At 36.3% G+C, this 25,199-nt stretch overlaps 2 pseudogenes; both read right to left on the bottom strand.

Moving 5' to 3' along the window:
- Nucleotides 1–3,834: 3,834 nt before the first annotated feature.
- Nucleotides 3,835–4,909, bottom strand: LOC149144465 (putative LRR receptor-like serine/threonine-protein kinase At2g16250; annotated as a pseudogene).
- A 1,758-nt stretch (nt 4,910–6,667) lies between these two features.
- On the bottom strand, nt 6,668–7,333 carry LOC149144466 (putative LRR receptor-like serine/threonine-protein kinase At2g16250; annotated as a pseudogene).
- Between the last annotated feature and the right edge of the window lie 17,866 nt (nt 7,334–25,199).

Raw genomic sequence — 25,199 nt, forward strand, 5'->3', positions numbered from 1 at the left:
TTGAAACTAACTGCAAGGATTAGCTGCATCAAAAAAATGAATTGGAACATGTAACAGTATGTTGGTAAAGCACTTCAGGAGTAGGGTCATTGTGGGACACTGGTACCCAATAGTGTCCATTGATTTCCATGAGCATGTTATGACTGGTATGATGGTTTTGAGGCATATATATTCCTTGGTTGTTGACCCTCCAATGTGAGGAAGCCTTTCCAAGGGATGGATCATCTAGGATAGGAGATGCCAAGGAACTTGGAAGGTGAGTGACTGCACGAAAGGGGGTGACCAGATCGCCCGAGGGACTGTGTAGCAAATAATGGAAGGCCGAGGATGGATTTGTTTTGGTCATTAATATTTCCATATGGAATCAGATGCACATTGGGAGTGTGTCTTGGAACAATGAGCCGATAATTGTTCACTGAGAGGACAACAATGCAGGTTTGTAACGCAAGACATTGGATGGAGCTTGACTTTGGCAGTGGATTCTAGACTTCCTGGGAAGGAGGTGAATCTTGGTACTACTTTTGAGTGTGGAGGTGTAAGCCTATAGATTCCCTTATTATTGATACAGGTATCGTATCCTTTTATTTGTTGGTTGAGAACATGTGCATATGTGTATATGTGTATATTATTGTAAATATTGTATCGAATTGGATTTATAAAGATCCATAAATAGTATGGTTATTTGATGGTTGGAGAAAATGTGCATGAGTGTATGTGGTTGTTATTCTAAATACCATAATGGGTTGTGTTATAAATCTCAAGTAAGTGGTATGTTGTTATGTTTTCAGCAGGTTGATCACTGTAAATATTGCAACGAGCTAAGTTATAAAGCTCCATGGGCAGTATGTTTTTCTTTCAGCAGTCTTGTTGGTTGTAGGTGTCATTGAACATTGAGGACGGTGTTCCCCCAAGGGGGAGGGTTCTATAACATCCCTGGAAACAAATTCATGTAAAATATATATATAAGACCATGGTCATTGGAAACTTATTCCAAGTTTAATGGTCGGCAAGAAATCCTAGTGTGGGTGTTTATTTCGGTCATTATGGCTAAGGAAATGGCAAAGGATTTTGAAATGCATGAGGCATTAATTGGTATTTTATTTATGAAAATAATGGAAAATAGGAGAAAAGGAAGGTGAAAGGTCACATGTTTCATGTGAGGAGGAAAATTAAGGAAAATAATGGAAAATAAAGAAAATAGAGGCCTCATTGATAAAAAGGCTCTTGTGGATCATTGGGTAACCTTTTGTCAGTGTGACTTTTTTCAATTCAGTTTTGGAGCTCTCTCTCTATTCTCTCTCTCACACATAGTCTTGGACACTTATATTTTTATTAGAGCACGTTATATTTGGATCAAGAAAAGAAAAGAAGGTAAGAGGAAGCAAAGATCAAGCAAGGAAGAGCATGATCAAGCAACTACAATAAGATTACTTGCAGGTATCAATTTTCATGTGATTCCCTTGCTAGATTTGGCATGCATGGTTATGCATGTGTGTTATTGGTTCTCTTGTTGCCATTGGCATGGGTTTTTCCATGTGTGATAGTGTTCTTCATACTTGTCTTAATATTTTTGGATATCCCTGGTGTGATGGGGTTCTCATGTTTTGGTTGAGTTGGATTTTTGGATGGATTCAAATTTGAGTGAGGTGGATATTTGAATGAAAGAACACATGACCTAGTGATCCCTGGATCAGACTGTCGATTACGGTAAAGACTAGAGACAAGGAGACAGGAAAATTCCTCACAGTGTAGGTGGAGAAACTAGTGGAATCCATGCTTGTTTATGGCCTAGTGATCCGGTGAGGATTGTGGTAAAGTCACTGGCCTAGTAACCCCTGAACTGGATTGTGGATTGTGGTAAAGTTGGGTCTTGTGTGCCTCGGTGGGCCTAGGAATACTCGACTGGTGAATGGTGGGATATGCAGTAAATCCTAGAGGTTGTTTCCCTTGATCAGGCCTAGGAATCCTTCTCAATGAATGGCAGAATATACGATAAAGCCTGGAGGGTGGTGTCTCAATCATGGCCTAGTGACCCCTAAATCAAATTGTGGTTTGAGGTAAATCCTAGGGACTAGGAGGTAATAAAATTCCTCATGGTGTAGGTGGAGAAATCTGATGGCATCCATGGTCATTCGGTTCTTCTTTTCAATTATGAGTCCCACATTCATGCCTGGAATATGGCACGGAGATGATTGGCTGAAGAGAGATTTGTCTTAGCCATTCTATGGTTGGGTGGAATATAGTAGTCCCATACCGGCTTGGATTTTACATTCATTAATAAGAGTTCCTTCTCCTTGGTATTTCATCTGTAAATGTATTAGTTCTTATGTGGTATTTATGGTTGTTGTATCCTTATTATGTATGTTGGTTATATGTTGGTTATGAGCATGTTTTATGACAATTATGTTGTATGTCTCTCATCACGTTTTAGTTGATAAATGAATGAATAATTAATATATGACCTAATATAAGATAATGCAACTAATTTGATAAGGCATCAATGCTTCGTAGCGATCCTCAGATAAGTATGAGATTCCTATGCTCAGATCTGTTATAATGACCTGTAGATTACTTGTTCATAATGTTTTTTATGAAATGTATGTCATGGTTAGGCTTGGTTAGGTCAAGTCCTTGATGAAGTTTTGTGTTAGAGGCTTTTTCTTAGTGTCATTTATTGCCTTGAAAGGTCTCATCAAGTTCCGGACAGTGGTTTGGAAACTAGCCTTGAAAAAGTGGCTTAAATCTTGCAGTCTCTAGCACAGAACCGATTGAAAAAGACTATAGTCTCTCCCACGTAGGAATTATGGGAGTTACAAGAGGGTCCATGTCACATGCATGCCCATGTCATGGGAGCAACTGGGGTTTTTTTTAGTGAAAAACCAATTTGACTCAGGGCGTGGGCACTTGGAGGGGTGGCTTAGCTCTTGTAGGTCTTGTATCTCATGAGGAAGGTCAATAAGGTTTTCTTGTGTCAATTCCACTTCCTTAGGGTGATCTAGGAGTTAAAGCATATCATAGTAACTCTTCATCACATGTTTACCCCAGTGAACTAGTTATCTTGGGTAAATGTGGGAGGAGGGTGTTACACAAACAATTATAACCTGAAAAGCTCCAATTTTGTTTGAAGTGTGAACAAACATAAATTGAATCCAAGATGACTTTGTGCTTTTTTTTCCTATTATTTTGCCTGTCATGGCTAGGTTTCCCTGGACTTGAACCACCCGCGATGATATATTTTGCGTAATATTAGCATATTGTCTTAATGAGAAAGGTTTATTTGAGAGAGATCTTTCTTGAGTTGAAGCTCGTATATGTTATTAAATGAAAATTCAAGGTTGGGTTGTCTTGGTATCTAGCACATATGATGTCAAGCCATTAATTGCCAACATATCTTTGAGAGTGAGTTTGTGTTTTTTTCTGTGTGGGAGTATGCAGATTAGGAACATGTTTTTTTCATAAGGACATGAGAGATCTTAATGAATTTTAGAGAAGATGCAACTTGGCCATAGGTATAGACAATTAATTTGAAGGTATTATAGGTTATAAACTAATATACTTAGTGATTAGCTATAGCAATAAGATTTAGTTCTAGAGAAAACAATGGAAATATTATAATTAATCAAAATTTCTACCTAACATTCTAATAGATAGTCCTTAGGTTGACCCCTCAAATTCTAGGTTGAGTTGCAAGCACTAATTCACTTTTAAAGACAATGACCAAATACATGCTTCTTTCGTGGGATTCTCCCTTAATTGAATGACATGACACATTAAAGTGTAAGAAGGTGTTTCTCCTACAAATTTTGTCCAATTCATTACTCTGCAGTTTTTGTTTCAGGGAGCGCCTTCTTGTGTATGGTAAAAAAAAATGTCACTGGAGCAATGTCTAACTTTACTTCTTCTACAACTTATGCCCCTGGAATTTCCATGAGACGAGTAATCTTTCCCCAAAGTTCCTAGAATTATACCTAGATATTGTTGTTTTGTGGATGCATTGGAACTTCTCCAACTTCCAAAATCCTCATTTTATGAGCTATGTGATGATGTTCTCAATTTAGCATATCAGCACATACAGCCTTGCAGGGATTTTCAAGACCTTTCAAGACATGGTGCATGGTTAGCCTCTTGGATGGTTGAGGATTGAGACAAAACTTGGCTATTACAGCCACAACCCAGACTTCCTCTAGCAGTCCCTCATCTACAATGAGATAAGGATCAAAGATTTGGGGAATATTATCCTTGTCATAAATTTCGATCAATGGCAAGGCAAGGTCTAGCCATGAAGACTCACCAACTCACATGTCATTGCATTCAATAGTGGTAATATTCCCTAAAATGATCTGTAGAAAGACTTTTCCAAAACAGTAAACATCATGTGCACATATAGTGGGTGATGAATCTAAGTCTCCTTGGTCCCATGAACTTCATTTGTGCACCTCAAAAACATTATATAATTATTAAAACCCCAATTCCTATATTTACAACACAATGAAATTTGTGTATTCTATGATTACAAAACCATATTGTGGAAATAACGTAGCTTATATATCTTGAATTCTTCATAAATATAAAGTAAAGCCATACAAATATTACAGAAAAAATAAAGTAGTGATTAGAGATGGATAAATGATGATGCTAAAGTTTTGGATTTGGGATGGAGGGGATGCCAAGACAAAACTAACATTTTTTGAACGAATTTGACAAAGCAAAAAGAGCACATGAAAATTTTGAATATATCATACCAAAGGCCATGTGATACATACTGGGAAATGGCTAAGAGTCGTGCAACCAAGCCAGGTTGAGAGTCTCCATCTTGACTACCTACAGAACTTAAGCTACTAAGCCTTACTTCAAATTTACCATCCAGTAAAATGTATCTTGCTTTAATTTCCTTGATAAACAATGACATAATGCACTCAATTTCTCTCAAATTTAAACAATGTATTTTTGTTAAGAAGATTTTTTTTAACTAAATGTTTTAGCTTCGATCTATTCTCTGCACTGTCTCACCTAATATTTTTTTAGCCTTCATACACTCATGGGATATCAAGGCAAGGACTCAATACCATTGATTACACTCCAGGATCATCAGAAACAAAAAGAACTTGACGTACTTACATCTACCTATATAAACATGTTTATGAGATAATGTTCATCAATATTTTTGTATTTCATTTCTCACTTGTTTCAACAAAAAATTACAAACCATCAATCACCAAAGCAATAATATTGAAATTCACTTGTGGTGCACATGTAATTATAATTGCAAAATAGTTTCCCTGCAATCAATTGTCACAGGTGTGTATAGTTTTTTAAACTTTGTTCCATGCACACGCATGAACATGTATGCATCGGTATGTCTACATTCTAATCTCCATGCATAAAAGATACATAATCTATCAATTGAGGCTCAACTCTTCTCATCAAATAGTGAAAATAGGGAAAATAAAAAACATAAATCAAGATAAACATCTATTCTTTCTTTGTTAGAAAGGATAAGTACAGGATGAAATTCATGTGATGTATTCTATAACAGTAAGGTATAAAAAATTCATAAAACATTAAGATTTCGCACTTCACATAGTTTATTAATTATGCACTATAAACAAGTAGTCAATGATGTTCAAAATAGCAACTAGAAATTCCAATTTAATTTTTCCTTAAATTAAATTGTGAATAAAATAAAAATTCTATTCTCATAGCAACTTGTAATAGTTAACTAAGTTAAATTAATTTAGTTGACTTAGGAAATTTGAGCTGGAACTCTCTCTAGAGTCATGTAGAGTGATCCCTAAATTTTATGGGCCCGGGTTGAGTTCTTTGAGTTGTAATTAATCAACTCAGTAAAACTGAGTTATAATCAAGTAAACTAGTTCAAACATTTGGAGGAACTAGTAGGAGGTCTAGTAGTGGGGACAGGCACCAGTGCATCCTCAGTACCACACCAGTTAACTGAATATTCACTCATAAATAACTCATGCATGCCATTTCAGAGGAATACCCAGTTGACATTAGAGTTCAGGGACAATGTACTATCAATTGTATAATTTTTTGAGTTGTAAAAATGGTGCATGCAATAAGTTAAGGGCGTGTGGATGGATTGTGCAGTTATGGAGAGTGGATTTCCCAATTAAATATGGGCTACTTCTCTCAGGAATTGCACAATGAAGTAGGGGCTTGGTAGGAAACATAATTGGCTAAGTGTTGGCTTGAGCTGGCTGGTGAGGTAGAGAGTGATATTGTACTAGTGCAGGAATTTTTTGCGTTGAACAAGCATTGTATTTTCTTGTCAAATCTTCTAGTTAATGTAATATAGATAGTCAGGGTTTTAAGCAGTTTCTTCCACAGAAAAATATTGTGTTATGTGCAATTGATATTCTTATTTTTCTTCTTATTGTTTTCATCGATCAATTTTGGTTTTTGCTGAAGAGTAGAGTAGATTCCTATATTGTTTTTTAGAAACTCACATAAGTTGTTGAATCTACAGTAAAAATGTGCAAATGAATGATGTTTTACAAGTTCAAAACATGTGTATTGATATCTAAGTTTCAAAACGGTTTTGCATAAACTCTTGATAACTTTCTACTAGGTATTAAATGTAAGATAGCTAGTAACATACATGTTATTAGATTTCATCAAAGGATTATAAGTCAAATTTAACTTAAGCCTAACATAGGAGAAAGGATAAGTACTGGTGTATGATTGGAGGATCACACTCATGATGCACATAAGTTAGAGTTTCGACAATTCTTATAGCAATATTTAGCATGGCTATCCAATCTAGAGGATTGAAAATAAAATCTTTAGCATAATTTTGACTAGTTTTCTTGAGCATAACGAATTCAATATCACCATTAGGAATATACTTGTACACATGAAACTTCTCATATTTCATTTCTAAGCATTGCCCCAGTAGAGGAACCGGCCTTGTATGTGATGTCTTTCCAAAGACCTCAAGCTCTGGAACATAGAGATCCTTCTTCACTCTATTAAAGTCAATGCTCTTCACCACCACTTGTGGTATACCACTCTGAATGAGAACCCCATTGTAAAAATCTCCCAAGTGGCCAACCTTATTCATGGAAGCAGGATCCAATTTGTTGGTTGCTTCAAGAAACTGGGCATATGAAAAATTTTCTCCAAGCCTAATCATGTTGGCAAAACCTCCTCCAATATGTTATGTACTTTCTCCTAACTCATTTTTCTTTGAATTTATTGTTTCCTGTCTTTGAATGCAGAGGACTGCTACTCCCGGTGCAAGAACAAGGAGTACTCCTCCCACTGAACCACCAATAATGGCTGCAAAATTATTTACCCCTTTTTTCTCATTCATTTTGATTACTATATTATTATTATGAAGAGAGGGACTCCATAGCATATCAGTCTCTCTGTATAATATTAGACATGAGCTTTCCATTTCTTGTTCCTCAACAAAGTGAAAAAAAATCATTGAGATTTTCACTTTGGGCATCAATGTTCTCGGAACAAAACCATTCAAGAAATTTTTTGTAACATTCAAGAGTAGCAGAGACTTCATATTCTCATTTATTATAATTAATAAATTATTATTTTCTTTGGTCGCTATAGTGATGTAATGTTTTATTATTCTCTTTGGTCTATATAGCGACATAACACTTTTCATTTTTCTTAGCACTGAAATGTACTTTTCCACTAGGGCATTTCCATTTCCCATTCCACTCATTTATTTTTTCTTAGTAATAAAATGAAATCTAGTTTGGTGCCAGGGAATTTCCATTTCCCATTCCATAAGTTCCTTAGATGCCCTCAATGGGTGCACACCTGAGAATTTCCATAGTTTCCTCGAGTGTCATCAATGGATGCATAGTTGGGGCATTCTTCATTCCACAATTTCCTCTGTGCCATCAATGTGTGCATGTCCGAGGAATTTCCCATCCACAGTTCCTACATCCCCATGAAGCATGGGTGGTGTCATATTTTATCATTCAGAGGTTTTTTCTATGAGCCAAATATTGATGGTGCCATGTAATGCCCTAGACGGATTTTTTTCTTTGTTAATACTTTTCTCCCATAGTCATAAATCAAGGTGACAACTAATGGCTCGCATGAGAGGAGAAAAAATTAGTTGGCACATGCCTCCTAATATATCTGCTAAACATTGATAAATTATATCATAGTCAAAGTTGAAAAGAGAAAATTTTGGCACTTCCATTACCACATAACTTGAAATTAAGGTTGGTAAGGGTCAAATACATATGTTGAAATAGTGACCATTGCAAAACTTGAATTCATGGATGACATCCTTTCTTAATTTATGAGTTGATCTTGGGAAATGACTTTGTATTTCCTCTCAGAGGCATTTCTACACTCTGATTTCCCATGATGGCAATAATGAGGGCTTGATGCAGTGACTAGAAGAAAAATACTTTACTAACTATACTAGAAATAAAAGTTGGTTACTCTACCTGTACTATGTTTGAAGAAAATCATAACAAGCATTTAAGTTATTGCCTTTTGTGTCTTAACTAGGAATAACATGAGTTGGTTTGAAATACTGATGCATCTTTTATTCTAGCAATATAAAGTAGTATAAGAACCTATATGGAAGGGTACCTTAGGTTGAGTGAACCATTCCTAGAGATATAGAACTTTAGTCTCATATGTAGGTTTTAGGGTGCAACATGACAATACTCAAGGATTGATGAAGAGAGGAATAGGCTACCATCTAGAGGTGATTTTATGATAACTGATGTAGGGTAACTACTGAGTGCACCATTCCTAAAGACATGGAATTTTAGCCTCATATGTAGGTTTTAGGGTGTGATAACTACTAAAGATTGGCATATCTGCATATGAGATCTTTTATGTCTCTCTTACTCATCAAGTGCTCAAAATTATCCTCGAAAATAAAAGTGTCAGAATTTTGTTAAACTTAGCTTCAGATTGGAGATCTCATCATTTTGATTCTAATGGTGTGAACGACACTCAAATATGACCTCGTATGTAGACAATAGAGCAAGTCAAAGTTCAGACTTGACTTTCTTACATGGTAGGATTAGATGATGTGGCAAGGTCCTTCAGTGAATGAGGAGGCACCAAGTGGAAATCTTCCATTGGCCCCCGCATGTCGCAAATCACAACCGCAGGCAGGTCGGCGCTAGGAATCGACCCACATCAAGATTAGGGTTGCGATGCGATAAATTTCATATCGCATATCGCAACATGGAAGCGGGTCGACATTATAGAATCAACCCCAACAGGCTTGGGTTACGATGTGATATCGAAATGGAAAATTGCAATACAACAAAGTCCCACATATATAAGACCTTGGTTCTCCACCAATTGTGAAATGCAATAGGTTTCACCGATTATGATATCCCAGATGCGATAAGTTATGAAGTCTGGTTAATTGTTTCGTCGGGTCTGCCATATCGCAATCGCACATTTCCGCCTTGTTCACAGACCATAAGCTCACAGGTCCTTGTTGATTGCGATTTGTGATGGACAGTCAGCGCTGATGGATTATGGCACACCACTCGGAAAAATTCTATCTCGGTTAGCATATTTTTGGAGAAACATTATGGGTTCTTGTCAGGTTTGGAGAACTTTTTGGAACGAATAGTTGGAAACCTAGGAGAATGCATAACGTCTTCAAATTTTCACTAAATGGGTTGCAAAAAGAGGCTAGATAGCCATTTTTTAGTATTCTGGACTAATTGGAGCAGGTTTCATAAGCATTTAAACATTGTAAACATAGATTTTTACACTTTTGAGCATAATAGAGAGGCCCAAGCCATTGGAAGCTGGACCAAGGAGATGTAGCCCAGGAGGGTTGAACTCCTTTATCATGTGCTTGTTGTAATGTGTTTTTTATGATGTTCTGTACATGTTTATGTTGTTGTTCAGATTATGGTTTATGTTAATTTTCTCATAAAATTAACATAAAAAAAAAAACTCTTCATTTTACTTGCAAAATTGATTAATCCTTAAGCACAATGAAAGTATTTTTTTTATAATCTGAGGAATATCATAGCACTGCAAATTAATATTCTAAATCAAATCAATTTGGTATCAGAGCACTAGGTTTGTTTTGTGAAAGAAGGATTTAATTGTTTGCAAGTTTATGTCATGCTTACAAGGTTAAAACTCAAAAGAGGTGAAGGAAAGCTGGTTGGAAGCCCTGAAGTTGGGTCAAGGGGAAGAAAAAAAGGGTTACTACAATATCCAACACCAATTCAGCCTCAAGTTGTAGTTGAGACTCCAGAGATCATGTCTCATGAATGAGAACATACAAACATGATAGAAGATGAGAAGACCTTCAAAAAGTCATTCCTTGATATGACAGAGATGGTGAAGGTCCTCTATGAAGAGAGGAATAGCAGGTTGCAAGGAGAAAGTTCCAAACCTCCCAAAGGAGAAGGCTCTTCAAGAGGACGTAATGGAAAAGGAGGTAATGGGAATGGAGACAAACCTCCACCCTCTCCACCATCTTCTTCATATTCTTATTCACAAGCATCTTCACCTGGCTCTTCCACTAATAAAACCCTTACTCATACTCATCATCATTCTTCAAAAGGAACTAGTAAATCGCCTTCTTTGAAACTTGATGTTAAATTCGATTTAGATATGTATAATGGTGAAGTGAATGCAGAGAAGCTTGATAATTGGATTCTTCAGTTGGAGGTCTATTGCAGGATTCAAAACCTTCAAGATGATGGCATAAAGATTCAGTTAGCTTCCTTGAGAATGGAGGGTGCAACACTAGTATGGTGGGAATAAAAAACCCAAGAGGAGATTAAAAAACACAGTAAGATCTCTATTTCTTGGAATGATTTCATTGCTACAATCAAAAGACAATTATATGCTCTAGATTATATGTAGAAAGCCATGATGAATTGGAAGAACTTTAGACATCTTAAAGGTCAAAATGTGCAAGATTAAACCCAAGAATTCAGAAAAAAAGTCTTTGATGTTAGGTGTAGATTTGCAATCATAGGACACTTTGTTGAAGTACATATGGGGTTTACACAGTTACCTTAGGCATACTATCTTAATTTTTAATCTCAATAATCTAGATGATGTGTGTGTGCAAGCCACTCATCTTGAGGCAAGGGGGGGAAAAAACCCAGAAGAAGGTAGTAAAAATCCATTTAAGAGTAAGGGAAAAGAAAAAGATTTCAAAGGGAAGGCAAGGAAAAATGCATCTATCAAAACAGAAGGAGAGAAAATTACATGCAAAATTTGTTCCAGAGAGGGTCACAATGAAGCTCATTGTTGGAAGCTTCATCCCAAAATGAAACCAAAAAGAAACAACAACAAGGGAAAATAGAAGACCACTGCAACCACACAACAAGATTTGGGATCTGACTCAGATGATGAAACTAAAAGCACATCTATGGGGTTAAAAGGAAAAGAATCCATTGCCAGCACTAGTTATTTAGACTCACAAAATGAAACTCCAAATGAAAAGAGGAGAATATAATTGTTTCACATAAGGGTGATCTATAAAAATAACAATATTGATACGATATTTGATAGTGGCTCTCAAGCCAATATTATCTATGAAAACATTGTCAAGAGCTTAAATCTGGAAACTGTTCCACATCATAAACCTTATCCACTTAGATGGGTATGTGACAATGCGTAATTGCAAGTTACTAGAAAGTGTAAACTGAGATTTTCTATTACTGAAATTTTATACATGAAGTGCAGCTTGACGTTGTGTCGTTAGATATATAGGGCATGGTTTTGGGAAGCCCGTAATTTTATGACAGAAAATATATCTTCCATCGACATGAAAATAAATATTGGTTATTCCAAAATGGAGTAGAATATATTGTGAGAACTCACAGCAAGAAAACAAGTCTTTCGCTTTCTAATGCAAGGTAAATGAAAAGAGTGGTGAATTCGAGCAAGAATTTCGTGCTTCTCATGATCAAACCCTAAAATGATGTTGATAATGAAGCTTTTAAAGGTTGTGATTCGAATTTGAAATCTAAATTGGTTGATGTAGTTAACCAATATGATGAGATGTTTCAAGAAACAAATGGATTACCTCCCAAGAGAGGAATCCAACACGAGATACAGTTGCAGCAAGATTGTCATCCTCCTAACATTGGCATGTACAAGATGTCAGTGATGGAAAGCACAGAAATTAAGATGCAAATCCAAGAGTTTTTTAATAAAGGGATCATCAGACCATCTTCCTCGCCTTATGGTTCACTTATTGTCTTGGTGCCAAAGGAGGATGGAACATGGTGCATGTGTGTGGGCTTTCGTGTATTAAACAAAATTACAGTAAATACTCGTTACCCATTGCCCATAATAGATGATTTACTTGATCAATTGAAAGATGCAATGTATTTTACTAGGTTGGACTTAAGAAGTGGCTACCATCAAATTAGAATAGCTGAAGGAGACATTTGGAAGACATCATTCAAAATAAAATAGGATTTATTTGAATGACTAGTTATGTTGTTTGGTTTATGTAATGCTCCTGCTACATTCATGCATGTAATGAATGATATGTTGAGGCCATTTCTTGATGAATTTTTCATAATCTACTTAGATGAAATCTTAATTTTCAGTAAATCACATGATGAATATGTCATGTATGTAAGAAAAGTACTTGATGTCATGAAAAAAGAATAGTTGTATCTTAAGATGTCAAAGTGCAAGTTTGGAAAGACTTCTTTAGTTTACTTGGGTCATATCGTTGGAGGAGGTGAGTTGAAAATATATCCCTCCAAGGTTGATGTCATTGTAAATTGGTCAAGGCCCAAGACACTTACAGAGGTAAGATGTTTTCTGGGAGCATCCCAATATTGGAGGAAATTCATTGCTAATTTTTCTCTTATAGCAGCTCCTTTTCATGCATTGACAAGCGTGAAAAAGGTTTTTCATTTGAGAGGCAAAAAACAAAAGGCCTTTGATGTGCTGAAGGAAAATATCAGTACAACTCCCATACTTGAACTTCCAAACTTGATATAGTCATTTGAGATTCAGGAAGATGCTAGTGACTATGCTATGGGTGCAGTCCTCATGCAGCATGGTAAGCCTATCTGTTTTCATTTGGAAATTTTTAATGGTGCAATGATTAACTATCCTACATATGACAAGTAATTGTATGCATTGGTGCAAATTGTGAAAAAATGGAAACACTACTTGATAGGTAAGGAAACAATCATTCACACTGATCATCAACCATTGTAATACTTTCAATCTCAATTAAAATTGTAGGAGTCATGGCACTTCCAATGGATGGGTTTTCTTCAACAATTCCTCTTGGTAATCAAGTATAAGAAATGTATCTACAATAAAGTTGTTGATATGCTTTCTAGGCCGATTGTTAGTGCAGCGACTTTACTCAAGCATAATTATGTTTTACATGAAAGTATATTGAGATATAGGCATTAGATAATGACTTTCAAGATTTTTATGCAAGCTTGAGTCAAGGTAACCAAGTAGAGGAATTGAATTATCATTTGCATGATAACTTGTTGTACCATCTTGGAAAGCTTTGTATTCCACAGGGAGAAATAGTTAACATCATAAGAGAGGCACATACTTCTCTTATTGCTAGCCATTTCAGTGTAAGTAAGACTGTGGCACATCTATAGAGGTATTTTTATTGGCCTCGTATGTTTGAAAGTGTGTCTCATTTATTAAAGGATGTTCACTATGTGAAATCCGTAAGCCTAGCAATAGGAAGTTAGGATTGTCCACACCACTTCTAGTTCCTTCACGGCCGCGCGATAGTGTTTCTAAGGAATTTGTAGGAGGTCTTCCATTGTCGAAAAGAGGTCATGATTATTTGTATTTCAGTTGTGGATAGGTTCAGCAAAATGTGTATTTTGATGCCATGTAAATAGAAAGTTACAGCTGAAAAAATTGCTCAGTTATTCTTTTAGAATGTTTGGGTACAATTTGGATTGCACACATCCATTGTTAGTGATCAAGATTCTCGCTTCGTGGGGAATTTTTTGTCAAACTTGTGGGGATTCATGGACACCAAACTGAAAAACAGTACATCCTTTCATCCACAAATACATGGTCAAACAGACGTAGTGAACAAAAGAGTGACACATCTTCTGTGTGGGTATTGCGGCAAGCATCCTAAGTTGTGGGATTTACAGTTGCACTATATTCAACATGCTTACAACCGAGCCAAGCTCTCTTCCACTCAAACTTTACCATTTGAGGCATGCATGGGATACTTGCCTAAATCTCCTTGGATTTTATTTTTGGAAAAGATGTTAATATTGAAGGTCATAGCGACATAGACAAAGAAAGAAAGTTCAATGAACAAATATAATTAGTACACCAAGAGGTTCAAGAACAAATTGAGAAAAGCCAAGGCAAGTACAAAGAAAGGCACGACAAGCATCGGTAGGATCACAAGTTCGAAGTTGGAGATGAAGTTTGGCTTCACAATAAAAAAGAGAGGCTCCAAGGCGAAGGTAAAAATATCAAACCAACTAGATATGGTCCATTCAAAATTTTGGAAAAGATTGGTAATAATGCCTTCATATATGAAAATTAATGTTGTTGTTAATGTTGAGAATTTAAGGTTGTATGAACCTCGGTTGATTGAACATCATGCAGAGAATGTTCAAATTCCATATATTGAAGACTTTTCTCCAGAATTCCTTAATGTGCTTCAACAAGACACTATACTTGATAGAAGATCAAGAACATCAAAAGGGGAAGTATTGATTATCTTCAAGTGGGGCTCAAAGGTACAATTCCTTCAAAAGCCAAATTGATAGAGGTTGGAAAGGTAAGGGAACTATACCCTCACCTGCTGAACAAATGAAGTGATCCTTTGGGGTCAAAAAGGCTTCTAGTGGGGAGGAGTGATCAGGTGCTCAAAATTATGCTCAAAATCAAAGTGTCAATTTTTTTTAAATTAGCTTCATATCAAAGATCTTGTCATTCTAATTCCAACAGTGCAAACGAAACTCAAATCTGATCTTGTATGCAGGAGTTAGAGAAAGTAAAAGTTCAAAATTGACTTGCTTACACCGCAGGATTGGATGATGTTGCAAGGTCCTTTAGCGAATGAAGAGGAGCCAAGTGGAAGTATACCATTGGCCCCTACATGTCACAAATTGCAATAGTAGGCAGGTCAATGTTATGAATCAACCCTCAATAAGATCAGGGTTGTGATGCGATAATTCGCATATCACATATCGCAACAGGGAAGCAGGTTGGCATTACAAAATCGGCCCTGGTAGGCTTGGGTTGTGATGTGATATCACAATCATAAATCTCAATACAAAAAAGTCTTGGATATAAAAGACCCCAGTTCTCCGCCAGTTGTGAAATGCAAAAGGTTTCGCCGACTGCAATATCCCGGATGTGATAAGTTATGAAGTCCGGCTAATTGTTATGTCGGGTCTGTCGTATCACAATCGCACATTTCCGCCTTGTTCAGAGACCATAAGCCTATAGGTCTTTGCTAATTGCAATTTGTTATGGACAGTCGGTGCCGACAGATTATGGCCCGCTACTTGGAAAATTTCTCACTCGGTTAGCGAATTTTTGGAGCAAAATTGTGGGTTCCTGTCGGGTTTGGAGCAACTTGTGGAACAAATAGTGGGAAAACTAGGAGAAGTCATAACTTCTTCATTTTTTTACTAAATGGGCTACAAAAAGAGGCTAGGTAGCCATTTTTTAGTATTCTGGATTGATTGGAGTAGGTTTCAGAAGCATTTGAACATTGTAATCACATACTTTTACACTTTTGAGCATAATAGAGAGGCCCAAGCCATTGGAAGTTGGACCAAGGAGATGTAGCCTAGGAGGGGTGAACTCCTTTATCATGTTCTTGTTGTAATGTGTTTTTGATGATGTTCTATACATGTTTATGTTGATGTTCAAATTTTGGTTTATGTTAATTTTCTCATAAAATTAACATAAAAGCTCTTCATTTTACTTGCAAAAATTGATGAATTCTTAAGCACAATGAAAGCATTTTGTTTATAATCTAAGAATATCTTAGCACTACAAACTAATATTATAAATCATATATCAATTTGGTATCAGAGCGCTAGGTTTATTTTGTGAAAGAAGGATTTAATTTATTGCAAATTTATGTCATGCTTACAAGGTTAAAACTCAAAATAGGTGAAGGAAAGCTTGTTGGAAGCCCTGAAGTTGGGTCAAGGGGAAGAAGAGCAAGTTTTCCTCAATCTCCAACACCAGTTCAGCCTCAAGTTGCAGTTGAGACTCCAGAGATCATGTCTCATGAAGGAGAACCTACGAACATGACAGAAGCTAAAAAGACCTTTAGAAAGGCTTTCTTTGATATGACAGATATGGTGAAGGTCCTCTATGAAGAGAGGAATAGTAGGTTGCAAGGAGAAAGTTACAGACCTCCCAAAGGAGAAGTCTCTTCAGGAGGATGTAATGGAAAAGGAGGTCATGGGAATGGAGACAAACCTCCACCCTATCCACCATCTTCTTCATCTTCTTCTTCACAAGCATCTTCACCCTCTTCCACTAATACAACCCTTACTCATACTCATCATCATTCTTCAAAAGGAACTAGTAAATCACCTTTTTTAAACTTTGATGTTAAATTAAAGTTGCTTATGTATAATGGTGAAGTGAATGCAGAGAATCTTGATAATTGGATTCGTTAGTTGGAGGTCTATTGCAAGATTCAAAACCTTCAAGAGGATGACATAAATATTTAGTTATCTTCCTTGAGAATGGAAGGTGCAGCACTAGTATGGTGGGAATCAAAGACCCAAGAGGAGATTAAAAAACACAGTAAGATCTCTATTTCTTGGAATGATTTCACTGCTGCAACAAAAATACAATTATACCCTCTATATTATATGTAGAAAGCCATGACGAATTGGAAAAACGTCAGACAGATTAAAGGTAAAAATGTGCAAGATAACACCCAAGAATTCAGAAAAAGGTCTTTGGTGTTAGGTGTAGATTTGAAATCATACGACACTTTTCTGAAGTACATAGGGGGTTTACACACAGTTACCTTAGGCATACTATATTAGCGTTTAATCCCAATAATCTATATGATGTGTGCGTGCAAGCCACTCATATTGAGGCAATAGGGAAAAACACCCCAGAAGAAGGTAGTAAAATTCCATTGAAGAGTAAGGGAAAAGAGAATGTTTTCAAAGGGAAGGCAAAGAAAAATGCGTTTATCAAAAGAGAGAAAATTACATGCAAACACTATTATAGAGAGGGTCACAATGAAGCTCACTATTGGAAGCTTCACCCCGAAATGAAACCAATAAGAAACAACAACAAGGGAAAACAAAATACCACTGCAACCGCACAACAGGATTTGGGATCCGATTTGGGTGATGAAAATAAAATCACAGCCATGGGGTTAAAAGGAAATTAATCCATTTCTAGCACTAGTTCATTAGACTCACAAAATGAAACTCCGAATGAAAAGAGGAGAATAGAATTGTTTCACATAAGGGTGATCTCAAAAGATAACAAGATTGATATGTTGTTTGATAGCGGCTCTCAAGCCAATCTTATCTCTAAAAACATTGTCAAGAGTTTAAATATGGAAACTGTTCCACATCATAAACCGTATCCACTTGGATAGGTATGTGACAATGCGCAATTGCAGGTTACTAGAAAGTGTAAACTGAGATTTGCTATTACTGCAAATTTCATAGATGAAGTGGAGCTTGACATTGTGTCGTTAGATATCTGTGGCATGGTTTTGGGAAGCTCGTACCTTTATGATAGAAAATATATCTTCCATCAACATGAAAATAAATATCATTTATTCAAAAATGTAGTAGAATATATTGTGAGAGCTCACAACAATAAAACAAATCTTTTGCTTGTTAATGCAAGGAAAATGAAAAGACTGGTGAATTCGAGCAAGAATTTCGTGCTTCTCATGATCAAACCCAAAAATGATGTTTATAATGAAGCTTTTAAAGGTTGTTATTCTAATTTGAAATCTGAATTGGTTGATGTAGATAACCAATATGATGAAATGTTTCAGGAACCAAAGGGATTACCTCCCAAGAGAGGAATCCAACACGAGATATAGTTGCAGCAAGATTGTCCTCTTCCTAACATTGGCATGTACAGGATGTCAGTGATGGAAAAAGCATAAATTAAGACACATTAAATACAAGATTTGTTGAACAACAAGATCATCAGACCATCTTCCTCGCCTTGTGGTTCACCTATTGTCTTGGTGCCAATAGGTGTGTGTGGAATTTCGCGCATTAAACAAAATTACGGTAAAGAATAGTTACCCACTGCCCGGAATAGATGATTTACTTGATCAATTGAAATATGCAAGGTATTTTACTAATTTGGACTTAATAAGTGGCTACCATCAAATTATAATAGCTGAAGGAGACATTTTGAAGACAACATTCAAAACAAAATAGGGTTTGTTTGAATGGCTAGTTATGTTGTTTGGTTTATGTAATGCTCCTGCTACATTCATGCATGTAATGAATGATGTGTTGAGGCCATTTATTAATGAATTTGTCACAGTCTACTTAGATGACATCTTTATTTTTATTAAATCCCGTGATGAACATGTCATGCATGTAAGAAAATTACTTGATGTCTTAAAAAAAGAACAATTGTATCTTAAGATGTCAAACTGCGAGTTTGGAAAGACTTGTTTAATTTACTTGGGTCATATTGTTGGAGGAGGTGAGTTGAAAATAGATCCCTCCAAGGTTGATGTCATTATAAACTGGCCTAGGTCCAAGACAGTTACAAAGGTAAGGAGTTTTCTGGGAGCAGCCCAATATTGGAGGAAATCCATTGCTAATTTTTCTCTTATAACATCTCCTTTGCATGCACTGACAAGCGTGAAAAGGAAAACAACAAAAGGCCTTTGATGTGTTGAAGGAAAATATCAGTACAACTCCCATACTCAAACTTCCAAACTTGAGACAGTCATTTGAAATTCAAACGGATGCTAGTGACTATGCTATGGGCACAGTCCTCATGCAGCATGGTAATCCTATTTGTTTTCATTCGGAAACTTTTAATGGTGCAGTGATTAACTATCCTACATATGACAAGTTATTATATGCATTGGTGGAAAGTGTGAAAAAATGGAAATACTACTTGATGTGTAAGGAAATAGTCATTCGCACTAATCATTAGCCATTGCAATACTTGCAATCTCAATCAAAATTGCAGAAGTCACGGCACTTCTGATGGATGGGTTTTCTTCAACAATTCCACTTGATAGTTAGGTATAAGAAAGGTATTTACAATAAAGTTGTTGATACGATTTCTAGGCTGACTGTCAGTGCAACTACTTTACTCTTGATCATAATTTTGTTTTACATGAAAGTTATATTGAGAAATATGCATTAGATAATGACTTTCAAGATGTTTATGCAAGCTTGAGTCAAGGTAACCAAGTAGAGGAATTGGATTATCATTTGCATGATAACTTGTTGTAACATCTTGGCAAGCTTTGTATTCCGTGGGGAGAAAGAGTTAACATCATACGAGAGGAACATACTTCTCTTATTGTTGGTCATTTCAGTGTAAGACTATGGCACATCTACAAAGGTATTGTTATTGGCCTCGTATGCTTGAAAGTGTGTATCGTTTTATTAAAGGATGTTCATTATGTGCAATCAGTAAGCCTAGCAATAGGAAGTTAGAATTGTACACATCACTTCCAGTTCCTTCAGAACTGTGGGAGAGTGTTTCAATGGATTTTGTAGGAGGTCTTCCATTGTCAAAAAGAGGTCATGATTATTTGTATGTAGTTATGGATAGGTTCAGAAAAATGTATATTTTGATGCCATGTAAAAAGAAATTTACAGCTGAACAAACTGATTAGTTATTCTTTCAGAATGTTTGGGTGCAATTTGGATTACACACATCCATTGTTAGTAATCGAGATTCTCGCTTTGTGTGGAATTTTTTGTCAAACTTGTGGGGATTCATGGACACCAAATTGAAAAATATTACAATCTTTCATCCACAAACAGATTGTCAAACATAGGTAGTGAATAGAACAATGATACATCGTTTGCATGGGTATTGCAACAAGCATCCTAAGTTGTGGGATGAACAATTGCACTATATTCAGCATGCTTACGATCGAGCCAAGCACTCTTCCACTCAAACTTCACCATTTGAGGTATGCATGAGATACTTTCCCAAATCTCCTTTGGATTTTATTTTTGGCAAAGATGTTGCTATTGAAGGTCATAATGACATAGACAAAGAAGGAAATTTCATTGAACAAATACAATTAGTACACCAAAATGTTCAAGAACAGCTTGAGAAAATCCAAGGCAAGTACAAAGCAAGGCATGACAAGCATCGTCAAGATCACAAGTTCCAAGTTGGAGATGAATTTTTGCTTCACATTAACAAAGAGAGGCTCCAAGGAGAAGTTAAAAGGCTCAAACCAATTAGATATGGTCCATTCAAAATTTTGGAAAAGATTGGTAATAATGCCTTCAGGTTGGATTTGCCTTCATATATGCAAATTTATGTTGTTATTAATGTTGAGATTTAGGGTTGTATGAGCCTCCTTTGATTGAAGGTCAAGGAGATAATGTTCAAATTCCATCTATTGAAGACTTTTCTCCAGAATTCCTTGATGTGCTTCAACAAGACACTATACTTGACAGAAGATCAAGGACATCAAAAAGGGGAAGTATTGATTATCTTTGAGTGAGGCTCAAAGGTACAATTCCTTCAAAATCCAAATGGATAGAGGTTGGAAAGGTGAGGGAAGTGTACCCTCACCTACTGTACAATTGAAAGTGATCCTTTTGGCGTCCAAAAGGCCTCTAGTGGGGAGGAGCGATCAGGTGCTCAAAATTATGCTCTAAAATAAAAGTGTCAAAATTTTGTTAAACTTAACTTTGGATCGAAGAGCTCATCATTCTAATTCCAACAATGTGAACGACACTCAAATCTGAGCTTGTATGCAGAAATTAGAGAAATTCAAAGTTCATATTTGACTTGCTTGCATGGCAAGATTGGATGATGTGGCAAGGTCCTTTAGCGAATGAGGAGGCACCAAGTGGAAATCTTCCATTGGCCCCTACATTCTTCAAATCACAATCGCAGGCAAGTCAGAGTTAGAATCGGTCCCCGAAAAGATCAGGGCTGCGATGCGATAAATCGCATATCACATATCGCAATAGGGAAGCAGGTCGACATTACAGAATCGGCCCAGACAGGCTTGTGTTGCAATGCGATATCGCAATCACAAATCATAATACAGCAAAGTCCCACATATACAGGACCCCTGTTCTTTGCCGATTGTGAAAGGTGATAGGTTGTGCCAATTGTGATATCCCGAATGTGATAATTTATGAAGTCTAGTTAATTGTTCCATCAAGTTTGTCGTACCGCAATCGCACATTTCTGCCTTGTTCACAGACCATAAGCTTGCAGGTCCTTTCCGATTGCGATTTGTGATAGACAGTCAGTGCCAATGGATTATGACCTGTGGCTCAGAAAAATTCTTGTTCGGTTAGCGGATTTTTGGAGTGAAATTGTGGTTTTTGTCGGGTTTGGGGCAATTTGTGGAACAAATAGTCAGAAACTAGGAGAATTCATAACTTCTTGAGTTTTTCACCAAATGGGCTGCAAAAAGAGGCTAGATAGGCATTTTTTAGTATTCTAGACTAATTTTAGTAGGTTTCAGAAGAATTCGAACATTGTAAACATATATTTTTATACTTTTGAGCATAATAGAGGGGCCCAAGCCATTGGAAGCTGGACCAAGGAGACATAGCCTAGGAGGGGTGAACTCCTTTATCATGTGGTTGTTATAATTTGTTTTTGATGATGTTCTGTACATGTTTATGTTGTTGTCCATATTATGGTTTATGTTAATTTTCTCATAAAATTAACATAAAAACTCTTCGTTTTACTTGCAAAAATTGATTAACCCTTAAGCACAATGAAAGAATTTTGATTATTATCTGGGGAAGATCTTAGCACTGCAAAGCAATGTTATAAATCAGATCAATTTGGTATCAAATAACTAGGTTTTTTTTGTGAAAAAAGGATTTAATTGTTTGCAAGTTTATGTCATGCTTACAAGTTTAAAACTCAAAAGAGGTGAAGGAACGTTGGTTGGAAACCTTGAAGTTGGGTCAAGGAGAAGAAGAGCAAGGTTGCCACAATCTCCAACACCAGTTCAGCCTCAAGTAGCAGTTGAGACTCCAAAGATCATGTCTCATGAAGAAGAATCTACAAATATGACAGAAGATGAGAAGACCTTCAGAAATGATTTCTTTGATATGACAGAGATGGTGAAGATCCTCAATGAAGAGAGGAATAGAAGGTTGCAAGGAGAAAGTTCCAAACCTCCCAAAGGAGAAGGCTATTCAGGAGGAGGTAATGGAAAAGGAGGTAATGGAAATGGAGACAAACCTCCACCATCTCCACCATCTTGTTCGTCTTCTTCTTCACAAGCATATTCACCCTCTTCCACTAATACAACCCTTACTCATACTCATCATCATTCTTCAAAAGGAACTGGTAAATCACCTTTTTTAAAACTTGATGTTAAAATTCGAGTTGCCTATGTATAATGGTGAAGTGAATGCAAAGAAGCTTGATAATTTGATTCTTCAGTTGGAGGTCTATTGCAGGATTCAAAACCTTCAAGAGGATGACATAAAGATTCACTTAGATTCCTTTAGAATGGAGGGTTCAACACTGGTATGGTGGGAATCAAAGACCCAAAAGGAGATTAAAAAACATGGTAAGATATCTATTTCTTGGAATGATTTCATTGTTGCAATCAAAATACAAGTCTAGCCTCTAGATTATATGTAGAAAGTCGTGATGAATTGGCAGAACTTTAGACAACTTAAAGGTCAAAATGTGCAAGATTACACCCAAGAATTCAGAAAAAGGTATTTGATGTTAGGTGTAGATTTGCAATCATAGGACACTTTTCTAAAGTACATATGGGGTTTACACAGTTACCTTAGGAAAACTATCTTAATGTTTAATCCCAATAATCTAGATGTTGTGTGTGTGCAAGCCATTCATCTTTAGGCAAGAGGGAAAAACACCTAATAAGAAGGTAGTAAAAAGTCATTTAAGAGTAAGGGAAAAGAAAAGGCTTTCAAAGGGAAGGAAAAGAAAAATGTGTCTATCAAGAAAGGAGAGAAAATTACATGCAAACATTCTTACCAAGATGGTCACAATGAAGATCATTGTTGGAAGCTTCATCCCAAAATGAAACCAAAAAAAACAACAAAAAGGGAAAACAAAAGACCACTGCAACCACGCAACAACATTTGGGATCCAATTTGGGTGATGAAACTAAAATCACATCTGTGGAGTTAAAAGGAAAAGATTCCCTTTCCAACAATAGTTCTTCAAACTCACAAAATGAAACTCCAAATGAAAAGAGGAGAATAGAATTGTTTCACATAAGGGTGATCTCAAAACATAACAAGATTCATACGTTGTTTGATGGAGTCTCTCAAACCAATATTATCTCTAAAAACATTGTCAAGAGTTTAAATCTCGAAAATGTTCCACATCATAAACCGTATCCACTTGTATGGGTATGTGACAATGCGCAATTGTAGGTTACTAGAAAGTGTAAGCTAAAATTCACTATTACTACAAATTTCGTAGATGAAGTGGAGCTTGACGTTGTGTCATTAGATATCTATGGCATGGTTTTGGGCAGCCCATACCTTTATGATAGAAAATCTATCATCCATAGACATGAAAATAAATATCATTTATTAAAAAATGGAGTAGAATATATTGTGAGAGCTCACAACAAGGAAACAAATATTTCGCTTGTTAATGTAGGGTAGATGAAAATACTGGTGAATTCAAGCAAGAATTTTGTGCTTCTCATGATCAAACCCAAAAATGGTGTTGATGATGAAGCTTTTGAAGTTTGTGATTCAAACTTGAAATTTGAATTGGTTGATGTAGTTAACCAATATGATGAAATGTTTTAGGAGCCAAAGGTATTACCTCCCAAGAGAGGAATCCAACACGAGATACAGTTGCAACAATATTTTCCTCTTCCTAACATTGGCATGTATAGGATGTCAGTAATGGAAAGCACATAAATTAAGACACAAATCCAAGATTTTTTGAACAACGGGATCATCACACCATCTTACGGGATCATCACACCATCTACATAGATATTTTTATTGGCCTCATATGTTTGAAAGTGTGTCTCATTTTATTAAAGGATGTTCACTATGTGTAATCAGTGAGCCTAGCAATAGGAAGTTAGGATTGTACACACCACTTCCGGTTCCTTCATGGTCGTGGGAGAGTGTTTCTAAGGAATTTGTAGGAGGTCTTCCATTTTCGAAAAGAGGTCATGATAATTTGTATTTCAGTTGTGGATAGGTTCAGCAAAATGTGTATTTTGATGCCATGTAAAAAGCAAGTTACAGCTGAAAAAATTGCTCAGTTATTCTTTCAGAATATTTGGGTGCACTTTGGATTGCCCACATCCATTGTTAGTGATCAAGATTCTCACCTTGTGGGGATTCATGGACACCAAATTGAAAAAGAGTACAACCTTTTATCCACAAATACATGATCAAACAGAGGTAGTGAACAAAAGAGTGATACATCTTTTGTGTGGGTATTGCAGCAAGCATCCTAAGTTGTGGGATGAATAGTTGCACTATATTCAACATGCTTACAACCGAGCCAAGCTCTCTTCCACTCAAACTTTACCATTTGAGGCATGCATGGGATACTTGCCTAAATCTCCTTGGATTTTATTTTTGGCAAAGATGTTTCTATCGAAGGTCATAGCGACATAGACAAATCAAGAACGTTCATTGAAAAAATATAATTAGTACAGCAAAAGGTTTAAGAACAGCTTGAGAAAAGCCAAGGAAAGTACAAAGCAAGGCACGACAAGCATCGGCAGGATCATCCATTCAAAATTTTGGAAAAGATTGGTAATAATGCCTTCGGGTTGGATTTGCCTTCATATATATGAAAATTGATGTTGTCGCTAATGTTAAGAAATTAAGGTTGTATGAGCCTCCTTTAATTGAAGATCAAGGAGAGAATGTTAAAATTCCATCTATTGAAGAATTTTCTCCATAATTCCTTGATGTGCTTCAACAAGACACTATACTTGACAAAAGATCAAGGACATCAAAAGGGGGAAGTATTGAGTATCTTCGAGTGGGGCTCAAAGGTACAATTCCTTCAAAATCCAAATGGATAGAGGTTGGAAAGGTGAG

Source organism: Pinus tabuliformis, chromosome X, assembly GCF_031772625.1.
Source record: "Pinus tabuliformis cultivar Carrire ecotype Pingquan chromosome X, CPIR1, whole genome shotgun sequence".
Classification (NCBI taxonomy): Eukaryota; Viridiplantae; Streptophyta; class Pinopsida; order Pinales; family Pinaceae; genus Pinus; species Pinus tabuliformis.